The sequence below is a fragment of the Canis aureus genome, chromosome 10 (assembly GCF_053574225.1).
Source record: "Canis aureus isolate CA01 chromosome 10, VMU_Caureus_v.1.0, whole genome shotgun sequence".
NCBI classification, from domain to species: Eukaryota; Metazoa; Chordata; class Mammalia; order Carnivora; family Canidae; genus Canis; species Canis aureus.
Window position 1 is genome coordinate 45036933 of NC_135620.1, and position 20434 is coordinate 45057366.

The window sequence follows — 20434 nt, forward strand, 5'->3', positions numbered from 1 at the left end:
AAGTCAATGAATTTCTTCTTGTGTTTAAGGCAATCCAGGCTGGATTTTCTCTTAAGTGGAATAAAATGCATCTTGCAGGATCAAACATCTTAATTTTCATATTTGTGTTTCCTTTATTCCTTACAGTTAAAAAGAAGTCAATAATTCAAATAATTTTTACCTGTTTAATAATTTTCATATCCATAATTAAGATTGCATTTGTTCAAGTAAACATGATTCTATATTCTGTAACAAAAGTTAATATTATTTCTTTATATTCAACTTTAATATGTCATAATCATTTCTACTTCTTTACTCTGTGTAGCAAATATATGCTCTAAACCTACATTAGACCATTTTTTATTCCTTTATGATATTTTGAAAATGAATTGGGGAACCTTGGCTGAAAATATTCATGCAAATGTTGGTCTTACATATACATGGATTCAATTTCCAGATGATTTATTGACTATGTATATTGTATGTCATAAGAAAATGAACCACTAAATCTTTTGATATTTCCTCACCATACTGGAGGTCTAATGTGAATCCTTCAAAAGATTTATTTAATGTCTAAAAGTTTTCCTCATTTTAACTTTTTCCTTACTTTATGAGCCTATGGTTAAAAATCTATATACCTTCTTATGAGAATTTGCAATAAACTACTCAGTAAGTTAAAAATTATACATGAGAAGACAACTTTATATTATTTATAACAAAGTATTGCTTAAGACCAGTTCATAAATCCATTGCAAATTGGTGTGTTCATTAGTGAACAGATAAGCAACACTTTTAAACATTAATAGTGATTTTTAAAATAAGAGTAATACAATAGAGAGTAGATAGAAAATAGAAAGCAAATGTAGATTATTAGTTGAGTGTCTTCACTGACTAAAGCATTCTGATCAGTTATATGATAATCAATTAAGAATAATTGTTCAGAAAACTGTCAGGATGCTGAAATCAAGAGTAATTTACATGATCAGATTACCTTAATAGGTATAAAAGTGAATGTGTATATGATTTTTTTTTCTAATAATTAAATTAAATTTTAACAAGCCATCTGGGTCTGTTATTTGACATCATAAACTACATGCATACTTCACTGTCTTCACACAATAGACCACAATCAGTCAGAAGTCAAATACCATGCAGGATAAAAACAGTAGATTCACCATAAATGGTTGGTATAATATTGTAAAAATCCTGGTTGCTTATAGACAAATGATAAAATCATATATTCTAGAGTTAGAAAAAAATATGTTTTTGTTTTAATCCAGTTTTCTTCTTTTGGTTGAAGATTTGTCATCTGTAAGTAAGTCATAAAAATATTATAAAAATGATTAGAAGAATTGACTTTGCTAATTTAATCTTTAGATTCATGTTCATAACTTATTCTCATTAATCACTGTTTATTAAATTGAAATAAATGAAATGCCCATATAGATATTAATGACATTTATTGTAGAATTAATTTAAATACATTATTTCTATAAATGTTCAGAGCCTTAAATAAAGGGGCATGTTTGAGGGTGCCTGGTAGCCAGTAGAGCATGTGACTCTTGATCTTGGGGTTGTAAGTTCAAGTCTCATGTTGGGTGTAGAGATTACCTAAAAATAAAATCTTTTTTTTTTAAGATTTTATTTATTTATTCATGAGAAACAGAGAGACAGAGAGACAGAGAGACAGAGAGAGAGAAAGAGAGGCAGTGACACAGGCAGAGGGAGAAGCAAGCTCCAGGCAGGGAGCCTGATGTGGGAGTCGATCCTGTCCCCAGGATCAGGCCCTGGGCTGAAGGCAGCACTAAACCACTGAGCCAGTGGGCTGCCCAAAAATAAAATCTTTAAAAATAAATAAATGAAGGGACATGTTTGTATTTCTAGAAAGAAGATTCAATAAAAATCTAAATTAAAATTTTATATTTTATAAATATAAATACATATAAAATATAAATATATGGTGATATATATTTTCTATAAATGATATTTGTAATTAAGCATAAAAATAATTTTATTGCCAGTATTCCTACCAATATAATTTATATTTTAGAGAATAAAGTTATTTTCTTTAGAGAATAACATATTTTTCTGATTAAAAATACATAGTATTGTGGATAATTTGGAAAACAAAGTGTAATAAAGAAAAATTAAAAATAAAGCCCATTTGTCCATTGACTGATGAATGGGTAAATAAATAAGATGAATGGCTAATAATATCAAAAATATAATGGAATATTGCTCAGCCATAAAAAATTAAATCCTGCCATTTGTAACAACCAGGATAGAGCAAGAGTATTATACTAAGGAAAATAAGTCAGAGAAAGACACAGAGTGTATGATTTCACTCACATGTGGAATATAAGAAACAAAACAAATGAGCAAAGGGAACAAAAAGAGGTAAACGAAGAAACAGACTCAACTATAAAGAACAAACTGATGGTTATGGGTGGGGGGAATGGGGGAAATAGGTGATGGGGGTTAAGGAATGCCCTTGTCCTGATGAGTACTTTGTGGTGTATAGAAGTGCTGAATCACTATACCGTACACTTGAAACTAATATTACACTGCATGTTAGCAACTGGAATTTAAATAAAAACTTTTAAAAAATCACTGCTTCAACTAGCTACAGAAAATATCAGTTCAGATTTTAGTTGGTATTCTTAGAGTTTTTAAAAGTAGATTAATTTCTGAATTGATAGTACACCTTGTATGCTTAAAAATATAACCATCTGCCAAAAGAGTGGGTCCATTTCAAAACTATTTGACTTACATTAGAGTGGTTGAAATGACATTGGTGCAAACTTAGGGAAAACAGGAGCCATTTCTTTTAAAACTTTGAGTTAGAAGAATGATTATTTAAGAGGATATTTTATGTGTACATGTATGTTTCTGTATGTGTACATAACTTGGGGGATATACATTTCTATTTTAATTGTTCAATGGTACTAATGACTAAATTCACAAATATCAAAATCCATATGGCTGGACCATTTCCTTTGTGTTAGAGCCCAGACACTTGCATCTTAACTAGTCAGTTTCTGTGCTTTGCCAGCAAACTTGGAAGTTAACAAGATGGGTCCAAAGTAAACCATTTGGTTGATTGGCGGTACTAATGAGAGATTGAGAGTTCGTTTTATGCAATTGTGCATATTTGCAAATGTAGAACTACTCAAAGAGTTCAGCTTTCTGGGAGGAAATCTTTTGGATTAACGCAGTTGTTGATTTTGTGTATGGTAGGGTATTATTATTATTGCTGTAGCTATTTTTCATACTGCTTTTACAAAGTTAGTCTCTTAGAAATTTCATTTGACTAGTTGGAAGTGAAGAAGGAGGATTTTTCTGAAGAGTATTTTTCTTAAATAATAACCTAAAAACAGCAGTTAACCATTGCCGCAACAGGCTTGCAGAAACTATAAGGAATAGGAAGATGGGAGAATGGAGGGGGTTCAATGAAGTCTTTTGGGATTAAAGTAATGAATATTAATGCCAAATAATACATGTGGGACAGTAAAGGAAGCCAAGGATACAGCATAAAACTATAGAAAATGAATAGATGAGAGAAAATAGATAGTAAATTGCAACCATAAGAGACATGATTACAGGAAGGAAGGAATATCAAATAAGACTTGTTCAAAGCTGCTTTTCTCAGCAAGTTTCTCATTTAAAGGGTGAGAATGAGTTCTGTTTTCCACAGTCCATATCATACTAAAAACTTGAGGACTGTTTAATTCTAAGTATTGTTAAATATTATTGAAAAGTTATCATTTTAGGTTTTGAAGAAAAAGAAATTAACAGGCTCCAGGTGCATCCTTAAGAAATTGGTCAGTCTCAACTGATTCTAACTGCCCACTAGAGTCACTTGAGGGGATTTGAAATTCTAGTGCCTAAGCCATACTCCAGTCTATTTAAATAAGAACCTTCAGGTTATTATGTGGGCCCAGGCTTCAGTATTTTTTTAAGTTCTCCACAAGAAACCAACGTGCAATTACATTTGCAAATCAAGGTACTAAAGTGATATTTCTCAAAGTGTGGTTCTCAGGCTTGTTACATCAGAGTCACCCCAGAACTTAATAAATACATTCCTGAACGGAAATCTAAATGTCTTGAATTAGAATAACGGGTGGTGAGGAGCTGGAATCTGTATTTTTAAAAACAGATACTTTTAGTTCTAGGTATATTAATTTGGGCAAATGACTGAAATGAACTGGGTAAATTGGATAAACTTAATCTTCTTAAAGAAATATTTTTTTCTGAAGAAGATATTACAAAGATTTGTAATTATTATGATAAAATATCCTGTTTAAGTAGAACTATCTTTCTTAGAAATGTAAGTAACATGTATTTACATTATTAAGTTTCACGAAATCCCTCTACAGGGTAGTTTCAAGCACCAATTAGGCTCAGAGAAATAACTATTCTGAACAAAATTACAGAGTTAGATTGGAGTAATGGATAATGGAACCAAGATCTGAATTTGTTTCTCTTTAAAGATGAATCTTGTGCATTATCACATTAAGTGATTCTCCCTAGTTTCTCTCTCTGGTCACCATATCCTAACATCTTCTTTATTTCTTTCTCATTATCTATCTTTACTGTTATTTGGTGCAAACCACTCACCTTTGTCAGCAGTCCAGGGTCTCCCTTTCAGTCTTAAGTCTTGCTGTCTGTAACAATATCATCACCCATTTTATCTCTGGTAGCCACATGAGTGAGTTCAGAGTCAAGGCTAGAGAGGGACAGAGCTACAAAAGATCTCAGATATCCTATTTTCCCAACAATTAATTTTGCAGCCACTGAATTTACAGAAATTCAATTTCAATGATCTTATTTACTACTTCACTTACAATTGTGGTTAAAACTTAGGCCTCCTCATTATTTAAAATTCATTGTTTATTGTCTTTCCCATTCCCAAAACACAAAATCAAGTCTTTTAATGTATAATCATACTTTTATGTTACTGTTTTATTACAAAAACAGCTAAAATAATAGGACAGGAAACAATATTGAGTGATACCCAGGGTTTTTCTTTTTCCTTTTTTTTTTTTTAAATTTCCATTCTTAAAATCTTTCTCATTTCTTTGAACTTAAGCAGTATTTTTATTGTGCCTTCTTATTCAGCAATCACCTTCCATTCTACTCATCCACAACTCTGATTCTGGCTTCTGTTGACTTTGTAAACTGCTTAAACTTCATGATTATTTATCCAGCATTTTTTCAACAAGCACTACTTTCTTTACTCCTTGACTTGCCACCATTCTTTTCTTTCATTAGCAGCCACTAGTATATGTAAACCCAACTGCCAGATTTCCTCAGTCCTGCATGAAAGCTCTCAGGCATGTTTGGAGTCAAATAACCTAACCTGATGAAATCTTTTCTCAGCTGGGTTGCTCCCAGACCTTCATTTTTGTTAATAATGTAACATCATTCTCCTTTGAAGTCAGTCTTACTATATAATTACCATATTCCTCCATTCTCTTTTCAAATTCCATCAATTCTTTCATTTCCAGGAAGTTTTCTAGATGATTCTAACCAATCCTAAACTACTTCTCTCCTTGTACTGTACTTTTTAAAAAATAATCTGGAGCCACTTCTTTTTTTTTATTCTTTTGTATTCTTATCTCTTTAGTAGGGTGTAAATTCTCTCAAAGTAATGATCATTTCTCTTCATCCATAGTACTTCCACATACAAATCCATTTACTTTCATAGATGATATTTCAGAAAAAAATTGTTAAATGAATGACTGGGTTAAAGCTAGGGGCTGAGAACTCCAATGGTGCTAAAAAGACACCTGATCTTCATATTGACATTTGATTTACACATTCTGACATAATTGCCACGATTGACTAGCCAACATCCAACTCATTGCAAGCCAGTTAGAGAAAAACATTTGTATGGACACAAATTCCTAAATGGCAGTCTGAGGAGCTTCATGGGTCCTCTCCTCAAAATAACCATACTGGTGAAAATTATTACAATAGCAATTTAAAGTCTCTGAAAATTGTCTAAAGTCATATAGTAAATAAAAAAGACATTTATTCAAGGAAATTAAACAAATATTAAGAGCAATGAGAATCTATGGCTCTTGGAGCTAGGACCCACCTCCTAAGCACCTCCCATTCTCTCCTGCCTAACTCAGCATGATGGAAACTCACCTTGGTGGATGCAGCCAAGAACACAGGGTTCCCTCTATTCCCAATTCTAAGTTGAGGGCTATGGTATCTCCCTAAGAAAGGCAGACTTCTGACACTTCTTATATTTCCACAGTTCCATACTAGAGAGGCTCTCTTCCAGAGAGAAGCTGCTGAGAGATCTGAGGCTCTCTTCTTTTGCTTAGCTTTTACTTTTAGGGTGAAAGTTCTGTACCAGGGGTCACAAGTCAAAAACACTAAGGCCCCAGTCATCCACTCCCAAGCTCATTTGTAGGGAGGAGTTTCCAGTCTAAGAGTCTCATGCAATACTGTCTAAGCTAGCTGGGTGCCTAGGAGTTTCCAATCTAGAGAATCAAGTGGAGGGGACAGAAGGCTACTGCTCCCACCCAGTACCATGCTGATAGAGAAGAGAAGCAGACCACTCTTCCTGTCTCTAGTTCAAGAATGGTAGTAGTGACTTTAACAGAAGGCTGGAGACAGCTTTAAGAACAGAGCTATGAAGCTTTTCCCAATGGAACTGACATTATTTGGAACAGAGTGTGAGGAAGTTCAAGTTTAAGGGCTTCTTTGAAGAAAATGGAGATTTTGGTAGTAAGGAGTTAAGAAGACAGTTTCTCCTTGAGAGCAATAAGCTAACCTTTAGTTGAGTTAGAAGTTTACCAGAGGAAAACCAGGGGTAAATAAGGCTAGGAAGAACCCTCCTGCCATGAGAACAAACCTCTAAGAGTGGCCTCAAACAAATTCAATAAAGACACAAATTTAATAAGGTCCTTTGAGCAAGGACCATGGAGCAATTTATGCCCCAGTGTATTGTCAAAAATAATAGAGTAATCAACTAGCAGTCAGTGGAGGCTAAGAGGTAGGTAGCAAACCAGACAAATCAGAAAAGGATTAAAGGCAATAGTCAAAGAGACACTAAAACCAGTGTCATCATGAGGTGAATGTGCACATCTCTAAGAAATTGGAATGTTTCTAGAGTTCTTTTTTTTTTTTAATGTTTATTTATTTATGATAGTCACAGAGAGAGAAAGAGAGAGAGGCAGAGACACAGGCAGAGGGAGAAGCAGGCTCCATGCACCGGAAGCCCGATGTGGGATTCGATCCCTGGTCTCCAGGATCACACCCTGGGCCAAAGGCAGGCGCCAAACCCCTGCGCCACCCAGGGATCCCTGTTTCTAGAGTTCTTAAAGATGATTTTGACAGTTTTTGCCAGCTTGTTCACTGATTTATTAGAGGGACAGAGTTTTGGAACTTCATACTCCACCATTTTCCTGTCAGAGCCTATCAGTCAATTGATTTTTGATAAGGATGTCAAGACAGTTCAATGGGCAAAAGAATAGTCTTTTCAAAAACTGATACTTTAAAAATCATATACAAATAATAAACTATAAATTTTTTAGAGGAAAATATAGGAATAAATCTTAATGACCTTGGGTTAGGCAAAGATTTCTTAGAGATGACATCAAAAGTATAAGCAATCAAATAAATAAAATTGGTAAACTGAATATCAAAATTAAAAATCTTTCTGCTTCAAAGGGTATAGTAAAGAAAGTAAAAAGATGGGGCACCTGGGTGGCTTAATGGTTGAGTGCCTGCCTTTGGGTCAGGTTGTGATCCTGGGTTCCTGGGATCAAGTCCCATTTCAGGCTCCTCATAGGGCGCTTGCTTCTCCGTCTTCCTGTGTTTCTGCCTCTCTCTCTGTGTGTCTCTCATGAATAAATACATAAAATCTTAAAAAAAAAAAAAAGGAAAACACAACCCACAGAATGCAGAAAGGATTTGCAAATTATATTTCTGATAAAGCATTTGTATCCAAAATGTATTGACGGCACTTCTTTTTTAACAATAACCCAGTTATATAATGGACAGGTATTCTGAATAGATGTTTCTCCCCAGAAGATGTACAAATGTCCAGTAAATCCATGAAAAAAAAGGATCAATATCATTAGTTACCAGAAAAATACAAACCCAAACCACAATGAGATACAACTTCACACAAAATAGTTATAGTAAAAAGGGTAATAACAAGTGTTGGCAAGAATATGAAGAAGTTGGAACCCTCATACATTTCTGATGGGCATGTGAAATGATGTAAACCCTTTGGGAAACAGTCTAGTTGTGCCTCAAAAAATGAAACACTGAGTTGCTTACGACACAGCAATCCCATGCCTAGGTATATATCCAAAAGAAATGAAAATGTACATCCACACAAAAACTCACACATGAATGTTCATTGAAGCATTACTCATGGTAACCAAAACAAATGCCCTCAGCACATCTGTAAGAGTTTTGAAAAAAATATTATCACTGACATCTTGGATTTCATGGACCTAAAAGGAGCAAATGAAATCTTTATTTCTCTTAAATCTTTATTTCTCTTTTTCTTATCTACATCTCTCATTCTCTCTCATTCTTTCTTCCTCAAAGTTCATTAAGAACTCCAAATATGTAGTTATTGAAGAATTATTGGAATTATTATTAAAGTGAAGTGATATAAGGAACTCTTATAAGGCAATCTATAAATAAAGACATGTTGGTAAATTCTTTATAGAGCAGTGCTGAGAAAACACAATGTATATCAGAGTAGGACGACACAGGCCGCTGCATGCTTCCTCTAAGATCTGTTAAGGTAGTAGTAGTAGTTGTTGTTTTTAAGCATGAAAGAAGCAATATGGATTCACCGTGAGAGAATATAATATATAGTGTTAGATGCATGAGGCAAGTCATAATATATGGCATTTTGCCAAGAATTTTCTGAAGGATCCTAAAGAAAGTGGCATGATTAGAATAGAATTGCTAAACTGGGGGTCCTAATGATAAATTTAACAGATTTTGAAAGGACATTTGAAGAGATTTGTTAAATATTGGATTTAAAAATATCAAAAGTACCAGGATTGATTTGATAGGCTTTGTATATGTATGTTTGGGAAATAATGCATATTTCTAGTGAGAAATAACATTGTGATTTTCAATTTATTGGGAATTTGTAAAAATCCTATCATGTTAAGAAGTGTTTGTATTTAGCAGCAGTTTTTACTCTATGGAGAAGCAGCTTATGTGTGCTAGAGGGAGAATAAAGCTGGTGACATTAGCAAGTCTTTCAGACAGATATTTTTTGCCTCAACATCTGGTGGATAATAAAAATGATCCTGGTTTACAGTTCTTTACTACTGTATGTTTTTAAATGTAAGATGAAAAAAGCCAATGTTAGGCAGTTGATGTAGGGAGAGTGTGTAACCATATCCACTGGAATTTCAATAAAAGAGTATGAGTTGGGATCCCTGGGTGGCTCAGCGGTTTAGCACCTGCCTTTGGCCCAGGGTGCGATCCTGGAGTCCCGGGATCGAGTCCCATGTCGGGCTTCCGACATGGAGCCTGCTTCTCCCTCCTCCTGTGTCTCTGCCTCTCTCTCTCTTTCTCTATGTCTATCATAAGTAAATAAATAAATAAATAAATAAATAAATAAATAAATAAATAAATCTTTTAAAAAAGAGTATGAGTTGACATTGAAAGCATTCAACAATCAACATATGCATTTAGTCATGCTCTATTGACAAGATTTGATTTTAATGAGCAGATTTTTAGGTTTCTAGTCTGATTTACTTCTCCTACTGCTTAGTAGGTTTAGTGACCCTGGAATGATGGCTAGTTTTCTGTTTGCAGTAGAAACAGCCATAAGCTCTTAAGGCTTCAATGCAACTGCCTGTATAGCCTCTATGGCCCAGCTGCATTAGTTTACTGTGCATTTGTGCTCTTGCTGTAGAAATAGTCAGGTCCAGTCATTCTAATTGAATAGGCCAAGGGATAGTATGATGTCTCTAATCATAGAGATATTTGACCATGATCTGACCATTAAAAAAAAATTCAGACTAGTTGCTTCCCTGTAGAGCAGCATCTTCTATATGTCCAGTTTTGTATTCACATTTTTATTTAGAATGTTTGGAGGAAGAAATGTACCACTTTCCCCTGGTTTTGCTACTGCTCTCCCTCACTCCTGGTATTCTGATCCTACTCATAGTACTACTAATTGCCACTGCTGTAGTAATACTGTTTGATGTGGCACTGATGAATCCTGTCTCTGTTCCACCTTGGCCACAGAATCCTTAATGGTGCACCATCTACTTTACTGAGAGCCACAGCTCTTTCTGCTTCTGAAGAAAAGGAAGATGTTTCTTCCAACACTTTCTGTCATTCTAGACATTCTTACCTCTAAGTGAGTATACACTTTTAAGCAGCTTTCTCATCAGTCTCCCAAATTATATTCTTTTTAGTGGCTCCTTTTTTTTTTTTTGAGAAAATTGCTCCTAGTTTCTCAGGACTTAAAATGGGAAGAGTTGGATTTAGTGGGAACTTGTAACAGGGATTGCTTTTTATAACAATATCAACCTTGAAATAGGTTTACTCTTCTTTGTGTCAGAGTACACTTCCTCTTTTCTAAGTGGCACCTTTTTCAACAGTTGAATTATGTTTTGAAATAGTGTTTTACTCACTAACTAAAGTTAAGAACTTTATTCTCACTTTCCAAGAAGTATGATATCCTCTACACTACCTCCTAAGGGATCAAGGTATCCTCATACAGTCTTCTGTTTTTTTATATCCCAAATGTTTATTTGGCATGCACTTTATGCCAGCCACTCTAGCAGACACACTCAAAACCACAGTCTGTGCTGCTTTGTGTGTGTGTGTGTGTGAGTGTGTGAATCAAATGATGCTGTTTTTATTCTTATTATATTATGCTTTTTAATCCTATTTTCTCTTTTCACTTGAGTGTAGTTGACACATACATTAGTTTCAGGTGTACAACTTAGTGATTTGATGAGTTTATATATTATGCTATGTGCACCGCCAAGTATAGTTACCATCTGACCCATTACATCACTATTGCAATATCATTCTGCTTTTATTCCTCTGACTTACTCATTCCCTAACTGGAGGCCTGTAGTTCCCTCGGCCCCTCAACCCATTATACTCAAGTCCCTACACCCCTTCCCTCTGGCAACCATTAACTTGTTCTGTGCATATATAGTTCTGATTCTGCTTTTGGTTTATTCATTTTTTAAGATTTCATTTATGAGTGGAATGATACAGTATTTGTGTTTGTCTTTCTTGGTCTGATTTATTTCACTTAACACAATATCCTCTAGGTACCTCCATGTTATCTCAAATGGCACATTCTAATTTTTTATTGTTGTGTAATATTCCATTGTATCTATGCCAAATCTTCTTTATCCATTCACCTATTGATGGACACAGGTTGCTTCCATGTCTTGGCTATTATAAATAATGCTACAGTAAACATAGGGGTTTGAGTTTTCTCTGGGTAAATACCCAATAGTGGAATTATTAGATCATGTGGTGTTTCTATTTTTAAGTTTTTTAGGAAACTCCATATTTTTTTCCACAATGGCTATATCAATTTATATTTCCATGAACATTGCACAGAGTTCCCTTTTTTCCACATCCACTTGTTCTTTCTTATGTTTTTGATTTTAGCCATTCTGATAGATGTGAGACGATATCTCATTGTGGTTTTGATGTGCATTTCCCTGATGATGAGTGATGGTGAGCATTATTTCATGCGTCTGTTGACTATTTGCATATTTTCTCTAGACAAATATCTACTGAGATCCTCTGCCCATTTTTTAGTCATGCAGTTTATTTTTTGGTGAGTCATTTAAGTTCTTCATATATTTTGGATGTTAACCCCTTACTGGATACATCATTTGCAAATATGTTCTCCTTTTCAGTAGGCTGCGTTTTTGTTTTCTCGATTTTCCTTTGATGTGCAAAGGCTTTTTATTTTGATACAGTGCCAATAGTTTATTTTTGATTTTGTTTCTCTTACCTGTGGAGATATAGCTGGAAAAAATGCTGCTGTGGCTGATATCAGAGAAATTATTGCCTCTTTTTTTTCTAGGATTTTTATAGTATTAGGTCTCATATTTAGGCCTTTAATCCATTTTGAGCTTATTTTTGTGTATGTTGAAAAAGTGGTCCAGTTTCATTCTTTTTCATGTAGCTGTGCAGGTCTAGCAACACCATTTATTGGAAAGATACTCTTTTCCCCATTTTATATTCTTGTTTCCTTTGTCATAAATTGACTATATAGATGTGGACTTATTTCTGGGACTGACTTCTCTTTCTATTCTGTTCCATTGATCTCTGTATCTGTTTTTGTGCCAGTACCATACTGTTTTGATTACTATAGCTTTGTAGTATATCTTGTTATTTGGGATAGTGATACCTCCAGTTTTGTTCCTTCTCAGGATTGTTTTGGTGATTTGGGGTCCTCTGCAATTCCATACACACAATCTATGGTTTTTTCTAGATCCTTATGGGGAATTTTGGCAAATTCCTTAGGCAGTTATTTATTTATTTATTTATTTATTTATTTTTTTTTATTGGTGTTCAATTTACTAACATACAGAATAATACCCAGTGCCCGTCACCCATTCACTCCCACCCCCCGCCCTCCTCCCCTTCTACCACCTCTAGTTCGTTTCCCAGAGTTAGCAGTCTTTACGTTCTGTCTCCCTTTCTGATATTTCCCACACATTTCTTCTCCCTTCCCTTATTTTCCCTTTCACTATTATTTATATTCCCCAAATGAATGAGAACATATAATGTTTGTCCTTCTCCGACTGACTTACTTCACTCAGCATAATACCCTCCAGTTCCATCCACGTTGAAGCAAATGGTGGGTATTTGTCATTTCTAATAGCTGAGTAATATTCCATTGTATACATAAACCACATCTTCTTTATCCATTCATCTTTTGTTGGACACCGAGGCTCCTTCCACAGTTTGGCTATCGTGGCCATTGCTGCTATAAACATCGGGGTGCAGGTGTCCCGGCGTTTCATTGCATTTGTATCTTTGGGGTAAATCCCCAACAGTGCAATTGCTGGGTCGTAGGGCAGGTCTATTTTTAACTGTTTGAGGAACCTCCACACAGTTTTCCAGAGTGGCTGCACCAGTTCACATTCCCACCAACAGTGTAAGAGGGTTCCCTTTTCTCCGCATCCTCTCCAACATTTGTGGTTTCCTGCCTTGTTAATTTTCCCCATTCTCACTGGTGTGAGGTGGTATCTCATTGTAGTTTTGATTTGTATTTCCCTGATGGCAAGTGATGCAGAGCATTTTCTCATATGCATGTTGGCCATGTCTATGTCTTCCTCTGTGAGATTTCTGTTCATGTCTTTTGCCCATTTCATGATTGGATTGTTTGTTTCTTTGGTGTTGAGTTTAATAAGTTCTTTATAGATCTTGGAAACTAGCCCTTTATCTGATATGTCATTTGCAAATATCTTCTCCCATTCTGTAGGTTGTCTTTGAGTTTTGTTGACTGTATCCTTTGCTGTGCAAAAGCTTCTTATCTTGATGAAGTCCCAATAGTTCATTTTTGCTTTTGTTTCTTTTGCCTTCGTGGATGTATCTTGCAAGAAGTTACTATGGCCGAGTTCAAAAAGGGTGTTGCCTGTGTTCTTCTCTAGGATTTTGATGGAATCTTGTCTCACATTTAGATCTTTTATCCATTTTGAGTTTGAGAAAGCATTTGACAAAATACAGCATCCATTCCTGATTAAAACTCTTCAGAGTGTAGGGATAGAGGGAACATTCCTCGACATCTTAAAAGCCATCTATGAAAAGCCTACAGCAAATATCATTCTCAATGGGGAAGCACTGGGAGCCTTTCCCTTAAGATCAGGAACAAGACAGGGATGTCCACTCTCACCACTGCTATTCAACATAGTACTGGAAGTCCTAGCCTCAGCAATCAGACAACAAAAAGACATTAAAGGCATTCAAATTGGCAAAGAAGAAGTCAAACTCTCTCTCTTCGCCGATGACATGATACTCTACATAGAAAACCCAAAAGTCTCCACCCCAAGATTGCTAGAACTCATACAGCAATTCGGTAGCGTGGCAGGATACAAAATCAATGCCCAGAAGTCAGTGGCATTTCTATACACTAACAATGAGACTGAAGAAAGAGAAATTAAGGAGTCAATCCCATTTACAATTGCACCCAAAAGCATAAGATACCTAGGAATCAACCTCACCAAAGATGTAAAGGATCTATACCCTCAAAACTATAGAACACTTCTGAAAGAAATTGAGGAAGACACAAAGAGATGGAAAAATATTCCATGCTCATGGATTGGCAGAATTAATATTGTGAAAATGTCAATGTTACCCAGGGCAATATACACGTTTAATGCAATCCCTATCAAAATACCATGGACTTTCTTCAGAGAGTTAGAACAAATTATTTTAAGATTTGTGTGGAATCAGAAAAGACCCCGAATAGCCAGGGGAATTTTAAAAAAGAAAACCATATCTGGGGGCATCACAATGCCAGATTTCAGGTTGTACTACAAAGCTGTGGTCATCAAGACAGTGTGGTACTGGCACAAAAACAGACACATAGATCAGTGGAACAGAATAGAGAATCCAGAAGTGGACCCTGAACATTATGGGCAACTAATATTCGATAAAGGAGGAAAGACTATCCATTGGAAGAAAGACAGTCTCTTCAATAAATGGTGCTGGGAAAATTGGACATCCACATGCAGAAGAATGAAACTAGACCACTCTCTTTCACCATACACAAAGATAAACTTAGGCAGTTATTTAAATCAGACCCAATGTACTCTTTTTATTATAACTTTTAATTTTTATTTATTTATTTGTTTTTATTGAAGTTTGATTTGCCAACATATAGTATAACACCCAGTGCTCATCCCGTCAAGTGCCTTCCTCAGTGCCTGTCACCCAGTTACCTCAACGCCCTGCCCACCTCACCTTCCACAACCCTTTGTTTCCCAGAGTTAGGAGTCTCTCATGGTTTGTCTTCCTCTTTAATTTTTCACACTCAGTTCCCCTCCTTTTCCTTATAATCCCTTTCACTGATTATAGAGAAATGGGAAGAATGTTAGAGGGAGTAATGTGGAGATAGTTTTGGTGACAAATAAGGATATCATCTATAGAAGAAGAAGCCCCAAGCACGTTTGTAGGAGAGATCAATGTTGGTATAAAGTACATTTTTTTGTTATCTCAAAAATTTAATATCCTTCCTAAATTTATGAGAATTGCTACTTGAGGCTGTCAGGAAGAATTGTTGAGGACTTGAAAATGGGCAAAGGAGACAATAAGACATTATTGAATTCCTTGAAGGACTTTCTGTTGTCCAGTCTATTTTAAATTATTTGGGTGTTAGAAGGTGGGGTGTGGAAAACTGATCACACTGCACATAACTCCTGCCCATAGAAATTCAAAATGACTTTTGTCCAAGACAGAATGTTAATCCCTGCAAGTCAAATTCTCCTTTGAACCCGTCTTAACAGCTTATTAGTTCTCTTATTAAGGAGTTAAAAAATTTGACATGGTTTACTTTATATTTGTACAAGTCATGATTTTCCTTTTTCCAAAATCATAATTCACAAGGGCTGTGAATGAATTTTGATTCTCTTATTTTTTGAGTCTTTTGACTGATTTTAAACCATCATACTTCATACAAAAAGACTGTGATTACATTCATAGCAATGGACAACTATTTGAAAACTAAAAAAAAAAAAAAAATCACTGGAAGTTTTTAATTTAAGAGTCTATTTTGTCGAGACACCTGGGTGGCTCAGTGGTTGAGTATCTGCCTTTGATTTAGCATGTGATCCTGGGGTCCTGGGATCAAATCTGGACTCAGATTTGATCTTCTCCCTCTGCCTATTTCTACCTCTCTCTGTGTCTTTCATGAATAAATAAATAAAATCTTTATAAAAAACCTCAAAAAATAAAAATAAAAATCTATTTTGTCCTTGAAACATTAAATGTTAGCTTGTTGTAAAACTTCCTCTAAATAGCAAAAGTACATACATCTAAAGGAGATTTTAAGTTAAGTCTGCAAACTTACTTAAAATTTTCAAAACATTTTTCTAGAATGATGGCTTTTCCATGCTGCACAACTGGTCATTTTTCAGAATGGTCTTTGAAAACATTAATAAATATTTTGATTTAATGAAATGTGATCAGTAAAGTGTTATTGTCCACTCTAATTAACTTACATGATGGTTATATTTAATGCCATTTTTTATTACAAAAGACACATCTTCATAACTTATAAAATACTAAAATCTTGAAAGAAGAGAATGAAAATTTCTCAACCAGAGATAGTAAACAAAGTAACCATTTTTAAAACATTGATTTTTTTTGGCTTCCATTGGATACACACACACACACACACACACACACACATACAGGTGTGTGTGTATATATATATATATATATATATATATATATATATATATATAAAACTTACAGGTGTATATATATATATATATATATATATATATATATATATAACTTATCTGACTTCATTTAGCTGTTTACATATTTTTCTATATGCAATTAAAAATTTGAAAATATTTTTATGATAGCATAATGTTCTAAATGTTAGATTTAATTATTCTTCCTTTGTTAAATATTTTGAATATTTTCAGAACCTTAAATTATGCCGTGATGAACATCTTAGCCTAATGATCATCGATGATTTTTCAGGATATATACTTGGACCTCCAAAGCAGAATTACCTTTTCAAAAACTGCTTATGTTTTTAAGGCTCTTTATATATATTTTCAAATTGTTTGAAGAGGGTGCACCAATTTACAATCCTAGCACAGAGTAGATGTCTCACAAGCAAAAGTCAGATTTTTAGGAATAAGTAGTGTTTTCTGCATACATGTAAACCCACATACATGCATCACATAAATATTTATCTTGGTGATCAGTAAGTTACTATTTAGAATAGAATTCTAATAAATATTCTTAAATTGCTTATATTATATAGGTTCTCTGACACTGTAGTATTTTTTAATATCTGGAAAAAATTGGAAGCAATGGAACAAATTGGCTAAAGCTAGGCTAGTATAAAACCAAATTTAGGAAATGGATATAACTGACACCACCTTTAAATAATTCTTAGTATCTTCTTAACTCATCTTAGGTAAACATTTCTAAGTTCTGGATAAAGCCTTGCCTTTCCTGTAAATGTCGCTTAATACATAAAAGGTTCTTGGACTTGGTCAGATTTAGGATGAAATATGCTATATATAATTCCTAAAGTGCTGGCTGTTTCATATCTACATGCCTAAATCATTTTATTATCCGCTTAATAGCAGAACAAATTAGTCATCCTCTCTGATTCTGGTGCACATTATGCTGAGACATGCCCACCCTAATATGCTTTCTGATAAAGTAAATGCTCACCCTGTCAGAGCACAAATCTTATTTGGGCTTCAGGAAAGTCAAGGGAGAGAGAGCTGAGTCTGCAGTAGGATTGCTTACTCCAGGAGAACTGAGATTTATTAGCCGACTTCATTAAATATATGGAAGACCCCAGCACTCAAGGTTAGAAAATTAGGATGCAAACATGAAACCTCTGTATGAAATGAAACAGGTAGCAAAAACAAGAAAGATGGATTTTTGCACTTTACACGAGTAAAGAAGGTGGGCTTATATTAAAGTAAATGCTCCAGCTTAGCTAAGTGAAATGGTATGCTTTTCAGTTACTTGCTTGGCTTAGTAATCTGTGACTGTAATATAAGTAACAACACTAATTAAATCTGAGAGATGTATGGTTGTTAATATGAAACGAAGTCTCAACCCCAATTGCATATTGCTATATTTGTATAACAATTTTTAAAAATTGCTTAGAGTATGTAGTTTAACAAGTAAAATTTAACATCTACAATGTTTCTTTGAAAAAGGACTAATCTACATAATGGTAGATAAATTTTAACTTGGAATAAAAAGATGCATGCTACATTTTATTGTAATGTTACTGAAATGGACATATTTAGAAATTGTGTTTTGATATTTTCCAAAGAGGCTTTCATTCAAGAAGTTAAATAATAGTAGGTAGGGGGTTAAAATGATGTTTATGTTTTCTTTTTTATTTCTCAGTTCTACTCCTTCATATTATTTATGGCCATGAGTCAATTTTTCATAATTGACTGTTTTTTGAAAAAAAAAAAAACCTACCTATATTCAATCACCTAAAAATGCTCTCATTATCTGCCCCCTTCTTAGTCTCCTAATACTGTGGTTTGGGCATGTAAGAATAATTGTGTTGTAGCTGTAATATTAATTTGCTTTTGACTTGGAAAAATGTCTGGAATGGAGTTCAAAAACAGGGAACTAGAATCTAGAGAGAAAATATTAGCATTATAGGCTTTAATAGATGAAGTTCTAAAATAGGAAAAGTAAAGTAACTTTTCTGAGAAAGTATGGTATCACCAAATTGTTAACTCTGAATCTATATTCTTTCCAATATATATTTATATATTTTTCAAGTCAAGAAAACAGATGGGGAGATAGAGTTTATATTAGTGAATAGTTAGTAGAGAAGAGGTAAAAAAACAGATACCAAGTGATAGGACTGAAGAGAAAAAAAAATTCCACTGGGAGTAGGCATTGAGATATGAATTTATAGACACAGCTAAATTCATGTAAAATAGCAACTGATTGACTATATTCTTTACATCTCCCTTATATAGAGCTTGCTTTCTGTTACCTCTTCCTGATTCCTATCAGTTGTAATCTTAGAAGGGATACTGTCCTAGCTTCACATTCCTTTTTTAAGTAATACAAGATAATCATGTCATTGAAGCTATTATACATTTCTCATTAAATATGTAATTTAATTGGTGACTTAGATGATGTCAGTCATCATACTATATGCTTTACAAATACCATGTTTTAAAAAAACAAATACCATGTTTAATCCTTAGAATGAGTTCCCCTTTCAAGATAGATATTATTATCTCTATTTTTCAGTTGAGGAAACTGAAGCTCGGAGAGATTATGTGGCTTATGTCAAAGTCTCACACATTAAACCAGTAGCAATAAGATGTAAAAATACCCTCTCATTTCAAAAATGATCATTTACCTTGAATTGGTGTGTTTTATCAGGACTTAGTTGACATAGTCAATATGGTTAGCTATAGATTACTAAGTGTCTAATCCCCTGTGTTGTAATTTTTCCATGATGCAATAATGTGCATAAGATACTCTGCCCATCCCTGGCAATCTCATCTAGCTGTCACCTCAACTTTTACTCAGTTATTAACTTTCTGAGATCTTTTAACTCCACAAATTCCTTACACTGATATAATCTATTTTGAACATTATTAGGCTTGTGACTAAAAAAAGCAAGATGGAAGTTCAATGATTTTTTTTTTGATACATCAGCATATGTGTGGTTACAAAATAGCTGAGCCAAAATGTTAGTCATAAAATGTGGCATAAAGGCATCCCTGTCAAAATTCAGTGTTCACCTTAAATGTTGTTCAATAACTGGCTCTCCCTGATTATTTTAGTCATGACTTCAAGGTTGCCTTAGCCAATTGTCTTTTGTGGACTAAGCCTCCAGAATTGTCCGCATCAAGAATCAGTTGTTCTCACCACACAGACTTAGTCTTTGGCCAAGTGATTTCATTTTGGCTTTTGATGCCTGCTCTAAACTGTGTTTGCTCAGTCAGAAGCAGTCTATGAAGATATCCTAGAGTCTATCAGAATTTGTCCTCAAACCAGATAAAAACAGAAAATCTTTATATGCCAAGGAAAAAGGGTATTTCAAAGAAAAGTAGCCTGTGATTAAGGAATCTTGCAAAATAAAGGATATTCTTCAGATTTCTCTCTAATGTGTGATAAATCTTTTTTTTTTTTTCCACTCAGGTAGAAGACTATTAATAAATCAGCCTTCATCTTGCCCCTGCTTATCTTTCAATGGAGTTATTTCATGAAAACAAAGTTTTGCTTCCCTCACATAGATGTTTTACTTTCTCCTTAGGAAGTCTGACAAATAATGTTCTAATAAGTTTGCTGAGCTTAACTGAGGACTGGGTCAGTGCCCTGTTATCATTAACTTTAATCATAGTTTAGAGAGTCTGCCCTAATCTAGAACCAATCCATTCCTTGTCCCCTCCCCTTTTTTTTTTGAGATTCCTATCAAATACAGACTCCCACACATTGCTTTACTAGAAATGGGCTTCATTCTAAAATAAAACTGCCCCGAGGAAGTACAACTAACTGATGGTACACTTTTGGATTATCAAGAAATTTTGTTTCAGAAAATTAAACTATGTTCTCAAAATAATTGCTAGTGATTTGAAATGTGATTTTATGGCCATCTGATTGTTAGAAATGCTGCCACTCCTACGTTCCTTGATCCTTTCCTCTTTCTATTCTTGCTGTTCTGAGTAGGAAGAGGTGTTACACCATATATAATAGATGCAGTGTCACTAATACA

At 34.4% G+C, this 20434-nt stretch overlaps 2 long non-coding RNA genes across 13 annotated transcripts in view; one reads left to right on the top strand and one right to left on the bottom strand.

The window, feature by feature from the left end:
• The window catches only part of LOC144322304 (uncharacterized), a 220126-nt gene that overhangs the window by 111477 nt on the left and 88215 nt on the right, over nt 1-20434 (top strand). The gene's annotated exons all lie outside the window — the stretch shown is intronic.
• On the bottom strand, nt 1159-19105 carry LOC144321725 (uncharacterized). The gene is made up of 3 exons (XR_013387270.1): nt 19073-19105; nt 4597-4643; nt 1159-1288 (listed from the first exon to the last, which is right to left on the bottom strand). It is a non-coding gene; the product is annotated as an uncharacterized LOC144321725 (long non-coding RNA).